Raw genomic sequence first — 10,844 nt, 5'->3', positions numbered from 1 at the left:
AAAAAAAAAAAAAAAAAAAAAAAAAAAGAAACAAAAGAAAAAAAGCACTAACTTCAGCCCAACCCTGAGAGCTCAAGGCAGCCCTGCCCGCGGGGCGCCCGACCGCTAGCTCCGGGCAGGGGGCTGAGCCCAGGCGGATGGTCCCCAGTGCCCAGTCCCCATTCCCCACCGCCTCGGCGGCTGCCCCGAGCGGCTCAGCCCCGTCCCGCAAGGAGAGATGAGCCKCCTCTCGCAAGGGCCAAAGGCAGGAAGGGGCAGAGGGAGGGGAGCGGGAGGAGGGAGACAGGATCTTATGGGGGCAAGCTGAACTGGGACTTTCCTGTTCCGGGATACGGAGACGGTAAAGGCTGCTGCGAGCGAGGGACCGAGGTTAGGGACCACTGCCCGGCRCCGCCGGGGCACAGGGCGGGCATTTCTCCCTCCTTCCCTCTCACACCGCACTCTGGGCTGGACAGCGGGGAGCGGGGCAGGGAAGCCGGCCGGGGGCCGGARCAGCCCAGCTGCATTCCGGAGCATCGCTGCAGGTCCTACCGAGCCTCTCTCCTGCAGGCTCAGGAGCGACTCAAGCCTTGAGGTGGCTGGAGCTGAGGCGCGGCAGCGCCCGAGGCCGAAATTAAGTTGCTGCAGGAGACGGGCGTTATTTCAAAAACCTGTGACAAACCAGAGGTGGGGGGACAACGCGAGGGGGCACTTAGGAAAAATGTGTTTGCGGCTGAGTGAAATTAAAAAGGTTATTGCTTGGGGGCGGGGGCAGGTTTTCACGGCCCGCTCGTGCCACAGCAAATTGTTTCTCTTCGTGGAAATGTTGGTTTACTCACACTGGAGTCTGGACACATCCTGCAGGCAATGAGTAATRATGAAATGAAATCTCTTAATGGAGGCTTTGCACAGTAGCATAATCATTCTCCGCCCGATACACACAGGTCACAAAGAGAGAGATGGCCCTGCTCATCTGGATGCTGCCCTAAAGAGATGGCCCAGCTCATCTGGATGCTGYCTCCAAAGTTTGAATAATTAGTGGCTTCCAGCCGCTTCCCCCTCCCCCATACTCTTTGCAGCCCCTAATTAATGAAAAGAGCCACGGGGAGGGATGCGAGCAGAGTCACTTTGCATGAGAGTTGGGGCTAGACATTTCTCTCTCGGGGCGAGGTTTCCATCGCGAGTCAAGGTGGGGGGAATCCATCCCCTGGGGGTGCTGGCGCGCTGCCCCACCGGGCACAGCCCCCCGAATACCCAGCGCTTCGCAGAGACTTCTTCACCCGGGAARAGCCGTAACACGTCAGCCGGGAGCCGATTCTACGCGCCAGCAGCAAAAAGTGACACCTCCCGCCCCCGGCAAAGGTTGTACTCGTGAGGGGCTCGGCCCGCTGCCTGTGGCGGAGCGCGGGAAGGGCCGCGGCGTGGGACGAGTGCGTTGATTCCCCACCCCACGGCGGCTCTGCCCTGGGCCCTGCCCGCTCCGCCCGGAGTGTGCGGCTCTGTTGGGGAACAGTGGGATAATCCAGGCAGCCGGCGGGCCTTTTCCCTCTGCCTCCGACRAAGACACGCGTGGACGCGGCGCAAAGCCCCTTCCCCGTCGGACCCAGCGCCCCCTCCAGCAGCCTTGGCGTGTTTTGTGCGGTGTAGGCTGCCGCCCGCAAGTCTGAAATAAAGTTTGAACTTCGGGGAAAGCATCTCGATTTCAGTTGCCTGTTTCTGTCCTGGACCGAGTTCAGACACATCCAACCGCGGCGGCGGTCGGGGACTTATCAAGGAAAGATTAGAGGGTCCACCGGTTTTTGAGCCGTTCGCCTGGTTTAACTATGCACAGCTGAAAGCTGAATGCAATGCTTGAGCTCACCACTTGAAAGGTTTTTGAGCACTGGCCAGTTGAGACCCSGCGATTAGTTAGATCATGGAGAAATAGAAGAAACCCACATCCTCCTTGGCGACGTTCACAAAAAATGAGCAAGCGGCTGCTGAGCAGCAGRAATCCCCCGCTTCCTCCGCGCCGCCGGGCTTCAGCCTCGCCGGTGCCCACTAGTGCCCGCAGCCCGCCTGGGCCCCGGGAGCCCTCGCCACCCTCTGCCCGAGGCAGCCGTCCTTCCCGCACACACCGCGGCCTTTCAAAACGAAATAAAAATGCTCATAGCGTCAGATTGCCTCGGTGCCTGGTGGATATCAGATTATTTCGTAAAATAACACGGCAGACTTAAAGGGAGTCTCCAAAGCAAAATAAGGCACTGCCGAGAAAAAAAAAAAAATCACTCTTTTCCGATAATATGCACTGCCCTTTTCTGATTTCTAACATATCCTCTGAGTCTGCAAACAGAGATGGCCGGCTCATCTGCCTCCTCCAAAGGGCCCGGCGGCAGAGGCAGGTTTTAAGGCTAGGCGAGCGTATGCAAAAGCAAAGACAAGGCTGGGTTCTGCCACGGTCAGTGGTGGTCAGAAACAATCCTGGCAAGTGGGGGTGTGGGTTTGCTAGCGCCCCKTCCCGGCTCCTGCAGCCCCTGCGAGGAGGGCCGGTGCGGCCAGCGCTTGCGGGCCGCCTCTGCGGAGCCGCCTCCCGGCTCCACAGCCTCCTGTTGTAAACGAAAGAGGTTTTCCGATGGGCCAGAGTCCCTCCTGTGGCTGTCACACACCCGACCGGCCAGAGTCCCTCCTGTGGCTGTCACACACCCGACCGGCCTGGCCCCGGCAGCCGGGGCGAGCTTTGTGTGGGGTCAGCGCTTCGGCCCACGGGAGGGGATAGGGCGGGCTGGGCCGGGCCGGTGACCCGAGCGCTCGGGCTCATTTGATCGGGTCTTGCTTGAAGGAAAATCAGGGCAAGCAGCAGCGGAGCTGACCGTAAGGTGCGTATCTTACCCTCCCTGGGGCACAGGTTACCTCAGTGCACTGTCACCGAGGTTCAACTTCCATAAGGCAGATGACCACGTCTAATTGTCCCTTCTGCCKCTATTTGCATAAAGGCTGCAAAAAGTAGAAACTCTTGCGGTATGAAATGCAGTGGGAATTGTCCAGCCCAGTTTCCTGACACCTGCACCCCAAAGCGGCGTTTCCCAAGAAGTATTAGGAGATGCCACGGGCACACAGCCCGGTTCCTGGGCGGGCGGTAGGATGCAGAGCTTCCAGGGCGGCTGGGCAGCTACCAAACCCCCGCTGTCCTCAACAATGTTGTTCGTTCGACCCGAGCTGAATTTAAAAGAGAACAAACTCTTGACTTCATCCTCTGTAATCCCTGTATCACAGAACACGGCGAGAGTGGTTTGCTCTCATTATTGGTATAAGATTACTCTTTAATTGCAGCGAAAATCCGTCCTTTCAAAAGCATTAAAGGGTTGACGTTTGTTTTCCTGATACAAGCCCATATTCAGATTACATGGACACTAATCAAATAACCCGGGTTATTTCATTTGTCAACATGTTCATAAAAATTTTCTACCAGGCGTTAAAGGCATTTATATGGAACGACATCTTTCAAAAGCAATGTCTCTAGTCCAGATTTAGGGTATATTTGATTATGACAAGACGTTTGATGGTTTTATTTTACATACCAGCTGKGCCACAAATCGTTTCATACCTCAAAGTCCTAATTTTTATCCTGCGAGGTTCTCTAAGAAGCAGTAGTTCTCATTTTACGCAGTGCTTGTCAATACCTGCAGCTCCTAGATAAGCTTTGTATTCAGAAGTGTTGTCAGAGGATCTAAAGGACAAGTGGGAAAGCGGCTCTGGAGATGGTTTTGTTTATTTCAGCGTGTGTGCGTGTGTGTCTTTGCCCCAACTTTAAAAGAAAACTCGATCTATGGTACCGTTACAAGGGGAATCCCGTCCGCCCTCTGACGGCCCCGCGCTGCTGTCCGCAGCCGCTGCGGGATGGCTCCTGCCCCGGCGAGGGCTGCGGGCTCCGCGGGCGGGGATGGCAGCGGGTCCCGGGGGAGGGGGACGCCTGGCTGGCGGCGGGGGTCGGGGGCAGGAGCTGCGGTAGGCGTTTCCCGGGGTCTGCTCTGGGCGGGGAGCCGCGGCGGGGGAGGAGGGTGCCGGCGTGCTGGGGCGGTGCGGCGGCGGGGGGCTGCGGCGCAGCTCTTGGGGGGCCGGGCGGCCCCGGCGCTGGGGTGAGCTGAGGTGAGGTAAGGTGAGGGCTCCGCGGCCACTTGTCCGTAGCGGGATCCTGCAGAGGGAAGGGGTGCGGCGGGGCCGCRGATCCCCGGTCCGCGGGGAGCCTGCAGCGGGACCCGCAGGTGAGCGGGGCCGGCAAAGAGGGGCTGGGCGGGGGWGTCGTCGCGGCCCTGATCCTGCAGAACGCGGCGAAGCGGCAGCCGTCCCGCCCGYCCTGCTGTGCTCCCGGAGCCGCCGAGCGCTGCGCTGCCGGGGCCAGCCCGGGCCGGGCCCTGCGCGGCGATCCCCGAGCACCCCGGGCGCTGCCGCATGGCCGGGACATGCCGGGATCGGCACCGGGACCGGGACCGGGCCGGCCTGCCCCGGGACCGGGAGTGGCCGGGGAGCAGGTGAGGGCACCGGGGTGTCGCTTTTGACTCGTGCCTAACCCTGGCCTTGCTTCTTTGCGGCAGCGAGGGCCTCGAGAGGAGTGCCCCGAGCGGCGGGTTCCGTCCCGGGCTGCCGGGGGGCGATGGCGAGGCGGAGGGGAAGGCGCGTCCCCCTCGGCAATCCCGCCGGCAGTAGCCCTTTTCCTCCCTCCCGGCTCCTCTCGCCGAGAACTCTCGAGCTCTTTTTATTGGTTACAGCTCTCCCCATCCTTCCGGCTTCGACAGGTGATCAGAGCATCGTGGCTGTTTTAGGTACTTACTTAGGGTCTAATTGCTTTTAAAAAATGAATGAACTTTTTTTTTTGGAATAGCTCATTGTTAGTCTCTGTTTCTGTGTATTCCTTGTATCATGGATATCCATGTAGCAGAAATTTCTCACTGGCTAAGTAAGTTAGGATCTGCTGTTGCTGTCACTTTAAAATGTCACATTGATCTTTAAATTTGCAAATCTTTACATGAAAAGGTTTYTATAGGAATTCAGTCCCTGAAAATGTTTGAAATATTTTCATGTCTTTGTTCTAAGATCTGGCAGCTACTGGTTGAAAGAAATGTCAATAGAAATTTGATGGAAGAGATGATTTTTAAACAGTTACGTGTTTTTAATATAGTTGTTTTTAAATAAAAGCAGTTTCACTCATGCATGTAATTCAGAATTKAATAACAAATTATATCTCAGGAGTTATCCCTTATTTTGGGTTTTAAAAATGCAAAATGTAGCACTTGACAACTTTAGTTACCATTTGTTAATTATAATTGGTACTAGAGAGAGGAAAAGAGAGTTTTTTTGGGCAGTAGCGTGATTAAATTTATGTCTTTTAGTGTATAAAGCGACACCAAAACTTAAGCTGTTCTTTGAGAATGCCTTTTTTTTTCTTTTGTATTTAAGCATTTTCCAGTATTTCAAACAAAGTAGGGCTGCCTTATGGAACTCTACAGATATATCATTTAATAGAAAAAAATAGCTTTGTAGCCATAGAAATATTAATGCAAAGTCAAAATATTTAGAATATGTTAGCTGAACATAATATAGTGAGATGAGAAAGTACAGAAATGAATTATGTGTAAGAATTGCAGATTGTACCAAAGATTTTGCAAAGGAAATTATGTGGCTAAATCCTAGTATTCACAGATGGATATTTCCATGTCTGTAATGCTATGATTTTGTTAATACAATTTTTCTGCAGCGCAGTCTTATGTTATTGATAAATACCAGCTTAAAGAACAAAGTATTTTGTTGGAAAACAAATTRTTTTAGGTAAGACCTAAATTTAATTTGCAAAATCACTTTCAATTAAAAGGTTTCTTGGCTTCACTGTAGTGTAAAATAACTTATTTATTTATTTTGCTTCCCACAAATYCCCACCTTGCATAGTGTCCTTCAGCTCTGTCACTTGGTCTTACTGAAGTTGACATCATAGTAAGTTTAGCACTAATGCAAATAAGATTAATGTTAGTTAATGCCACTTAGTASTATTGAAGAAATCTCCATAATCAGCTATGTGAAAGTAACTGGAAACTGGACTTCGTTTAAAAATGTTTCTTTTTAAATACAAATGATGAACATGCAAGATCACAAAAAATAAACAGCTGTACGTGTAGATGTATGTATAGTTGTGAATGCATGTCATGTATGTGTATATATGTGTAACTTTGTGTATCTTTGTATATATGCTTACACACCAGATGTGTAGGCTTTTCTGTCAGAAAGAAACATTTGAACAGATACTACTTTTTTTTAAAAAGCTGCCAAAATGAATAGCAGGACATTAAACAGAAGTGTTCCTTAATATATCTTCTAATTCAACCAGATAATGTCATTCTTTAAAAATTTGTGAAAAACAGACCAATGTGAATTTTATGAGGAGAGAAGACAAATATGACTGTTTCCACAAGTTACACATTTGGTTTCAGTCTGTTTGTGTTTGGTTCATTCTGTTTGTGTTTGGTTCATTCTGTTTCTGTTTGGATCATGTTGTCTGGTTGGCTGTTGTTTCTCCGTTTTCTGTGGCTACATATAGGGAATGGTGGTTTTGTCTGCATGGATGGCTGGATGAAGGAACAAATTGACAGATCTACGTGAGAACAAATGTATTAGCACAAATTGCTATGGTCAGGGTCTCTGTTTATGTGAATCAAGGATTTTGCTGAAAGTAGGTACAATCATCTGTGTGACAAGTAACTTTCTTACACTGTGTGACAGATGAAGAGTTGCCTTCTTTGTTCCCCCTCTTATGGAATAATGTTTGCTTTCTGTTCTTTTGTGGATGTCCCTTGTGAAATTCAAACTTCCTGTGATGTTTGGGGCATTAKATGAATTGCTGAATGGTGAACAATGCCAGAGCAGCAGGTGCAGAAACCAGAYCAAGTCTCTGAGGTGACCACCAGCACAGTTCAGGCCTGGAATATGAAATACTGTGAGCTCCGGACTGAAATGTATCCATACAGTGTAATGCTTGTCCAGCTGTATAAGCAGCTGAAATTACATTTATTCATAACATTTACAGTCTGATAATCCTCAATCCTGGATGAAGAATTAAAACACCCTCCCTTTATCCTACAGAAACACATTCTTTTCCTTCATCCTTTAGAAACACTGTTCTTCAGGTCTTATGCCTTGAAATCACRAGAGCAAAGTGGTAGATAAATGCACTGCTTCGTTAAATAGAACAGCTGTAAGCCAGTGAAGAGTCAGCCCTTCACACAAAAACAAAKTCTTTGAAAACCAGTAGACTAAGGAGCTGTAGTCATCGCCTCTTTATCCACAGGTGGATTGTCTGATTTATGAATGACTTGTACAACCCAGTACCATCCTACAGGATCCATTAGATCAGATGCAGTGCCAAACAGAAGCATTCATTCTGTCCCTGGGACCAACCCAACTGGAAAGGAATATTGACATTTTATGCATCATGAAGCCAAATTCCTAGATGCAKTCTGTTTGAACCATTGGAATTGCAGAAAATAAATATATCTCATCCTTTCCAATGGATGCAGCATGGTATTACTGCTGTTTATTGTWTGAAATACCAAGAGTTCTCCCAGTGCCTGCACTGCATTTCTTGTATTCAAGCACTGGAAGGGATGGAACAGAGRCCTCAGTGGCCCTGTTGTTCCTATTCTATCAGATTGAAAACTGCCAGCTAAATCAARGAAAGCTTCATGTGGAACTGGGCAGATACTGTTACATCACATATCCCAACAAGGGATTATTAACCAGGCTTTTCAGCTGTGTGGGATAGCCCATTCCTTTCCTGCCTACCACATTTCCTGCCATGGAAGAGAGTGGCGGTAGAAGCTGGAGTTCAGTGTGGAAATTCTGAAAACTATAGGGAACTTTATTGCTGAGCTGCTATTTGAGAGTCAGTGGGGCAAGRCTATGTGACTGCTGGGACTTGTACAAGTTCCAGTTATTTTCTCATCAGATTTGATGTGATGCTCAATTTCAGGCATTTTGTTCCTGGACTGCAGRTAAAGACTGGAAATTGCATCCTTGTGGTGGTCTTGGGGATGTGACTTAATCTTCATCTGCTTTGGAGAGGCARCTCTGCATGTCTGTGTGGCAGCTCCCATGCATCAGGGGAGAGTCCACTTCAACTTTCCCTATTCTCAGAGAAAATAAAAAGAAACTTGAAATTCTCTTGAAAATCTCTTGTAATTTCCATTTCCAAATGKTTCCTACATGTCACAAGATTTGTTCAAGGCAAATGTGGAGCTTGAGGTATTTGTTCATTTCCAAGCAGGCATTTTAGTTGTGTCTTCTTCCTTCTTCCACTGAAGTTTGAAAGATTGTTCATAATAAAAAGATTTGGCAGTTTCATGATTCACTAGGCTGGGTATCCAGCCAAGATATAATGATGGTTCATCAAAAGCTGTCAGCTTACATTGCATGTACTGGGGATTTCAGATGATGGAAGACAAACTGAAGACCATAGAGCCTTAAAATAGTAAGAATTGGAGAGCTGCTTCCTGAAGCTACCATGATGATACAATAACAAAATGGTGAGCACCCCATAAGCTCGGATGTCTCTAATTCACAATAAAACCTTCCTAACAGCCCAGTTTCTGAAAGCTCAAAATAGACATCATGCTCCGTACCCCAAGCTGTCCCCTGATSATTCCAGAGGATGCTAGGCTGTGAGTTTCCCTGTTTCCACTCACTATTKTTAGGTACTTGTCAGGTCAGAGTTGTGCAGCTGGTGTAAAGAAAAGTGTGATGAAAGAAAGCTGGGGAAGCCTGGAAATGAATATGGAAAACCGTATTCATGCATCAGGCTAATTTAATCCCAATTTAATTCCACTCTCTTTAGATTCAGTTCATCACTGCGGTCAATAAATTCCTCCTTGMTGCATAATTGTATTTCTTTCTGCTTCTTCCCATGTGTTTAGCTCAGGTAAGCAAGTCAGGCAGGCGTGACTGAGTCATGCCAGGAGAACAGGGGATATGTCAGATGAGCAGTACATCAAGAGCTATGAGGAACTGAGAAGAGGGGTACTCAAAATATACCCCAGCTGTAGCCCTGGACAGCAAAAAAAAAAAAAAAAAAAAAAAAAAAAAAAAAAAAAAAAAAAAAAAAGCAACAAAAACACAAAGTAAGATATTCCAGTCTCCACAGGTTTTATTATTCTTCTCTCATTTACTTTATCAGTGCTAATTGGGCTGTTCTTAATGCACGGATGGGATGTGGCTCACTGGCAGGGAAGGGACCTCTTTGGATCAGCTGCCCTCTTGCTTCTGTGTGGAATCACTGCTGTAATTCATATTTTTGACCAGTGGAAACAAGATGAAGGAGCATAGTCAAAGCTCAGAAATTCAGAATGTATGGTCTTATGTCCAACATACTCTGCTGGGGTATAATAKCTGTCTAAGGGGCTGCAAATCCCCAGATGCCTTTGTTCATCCCAGACAGGCTGGAAATGGCAGCACATTGTATCTCCAAGTGTGTTTGTACAGTTTCTTCACGTGTGTGGGATTTTCAGCAGTGAAGGTGCAAAGAAACCTCTTCATGCTCAAAAAGACCTGACCTGCATCCAAGCTGAAGCACATAAGCTCTGTCTTGCWGTAGCAGTGAGCTAAAAGTAATTACTTGTTTAGACTTTCCATGCTTTTGAAGGACTTCTCAGCTTGTAATTGAATTTAGGAAACAGGTTCTAGTTTCAGTATTTATTGTGWGCATTTTGGAATTACTTCTCTTTTAAACAAGAATTATCCATTCTTTTWTGTAATTTCCTGCCAGTTTCCTTCAGTTTTAGTTTTGATTTTTCTCTTTTGCAGTTCACAACTTAAAGGGAGAAGAAAACCTAACCTTTTCTTCTTTTCTAGAAGAAAAGCAATTGTATAAAACCCAAGGGTAGATTTCCTCACTTTTCTATGTTGTATTCCCTTGAAATTTCCTTCACATGTTAAGAATCCTCGGTTCCATATAACAGCAGAAAATAATAAATGCTGCAGACAGAACCACTCTGTCTGCATCAGCTCAATCCCTTTCTTATCTGTAGTTTATTGTGCATGACACTGCACGTCTGATCATGGATTCCTCAGACTAACAGACCTGCTATTGAAATCAGAGGCAGTTTTGGCAGTGGCCACAGGACTGCACTGGCACAAAGTCACAGGTTATGCGCTTCAGGGAAAATGCCATCGCACTTCTGAGCAGAAAGGAGTAAGTTAAAAGGTGAAGGATGTGATGGCTCCAGTGTTTAGTCTTTCTGCTTTCTTTTTTCTTTCCGTTTTGTGACATGGGAAATACAGAACTATAGTGTTTACATTAACCCCTGCTCTGGAGAAAGTCTGGAGTAGATATAAAAATGATTGGGAAGACTGTGGGATGRTACTTTCCAGGATCAAATACTTTTAATTATTTTTTATGAATAACTTCTGTGCCATTTTTTTCCAACTAGGGTAATTGCTTTGGAAGCRATATAAACTATATGCAAATTAATCTACAGTTAAAATGAAAGTAAAGGTGAAGTAGAAGAATGTACTGACATTTTTAAAAATCAAATTAATTTAAGAGAAATGGTTTTTATTATCTCCTGTTTTTGATTGTGAAGAGCTGAGTTAGCTAAGTAAGTTCTGGCTGAAAAGGTTCCCCTCTTACAAATGTGATTCATTTGTTTCCTTCACACTTGCATAGTTGATCATAATATTAAGCAGGGCTTGCCAGTGCCTTTCTGGCCACCAAGAAGCTCCAAATGMTACCACAGTTCAATATTGTTACTGTGGCAAGGAGAATCGGATCCAGGCCTCTGAAAATAGGATGCAGGCGAGTCCTTGCTCAAATTGGTCTTTCTACATTTGGGAATTTCCAGACATTTCTT

The sequence above is a fragment of the Malurus melanocephalus genome, unplaced genomic scaffold, assembly GCF_030028575.1.
Source record: "Malurus melanocephalus ecotype Western Australia unplaced genomic scaffold, MMel_1.1 scaffold_137, whole genome shotgun sequence".
Taxonomy (NCBI): domain Eukaryota; kingdom Metazoa; phylum Chordata; class Aves; order Passeriformes; family Maluridae; genus Malurus; species Malurus melanocephalus.
This window is presented reverse-complemented; position numbering follows the sequence as displayed.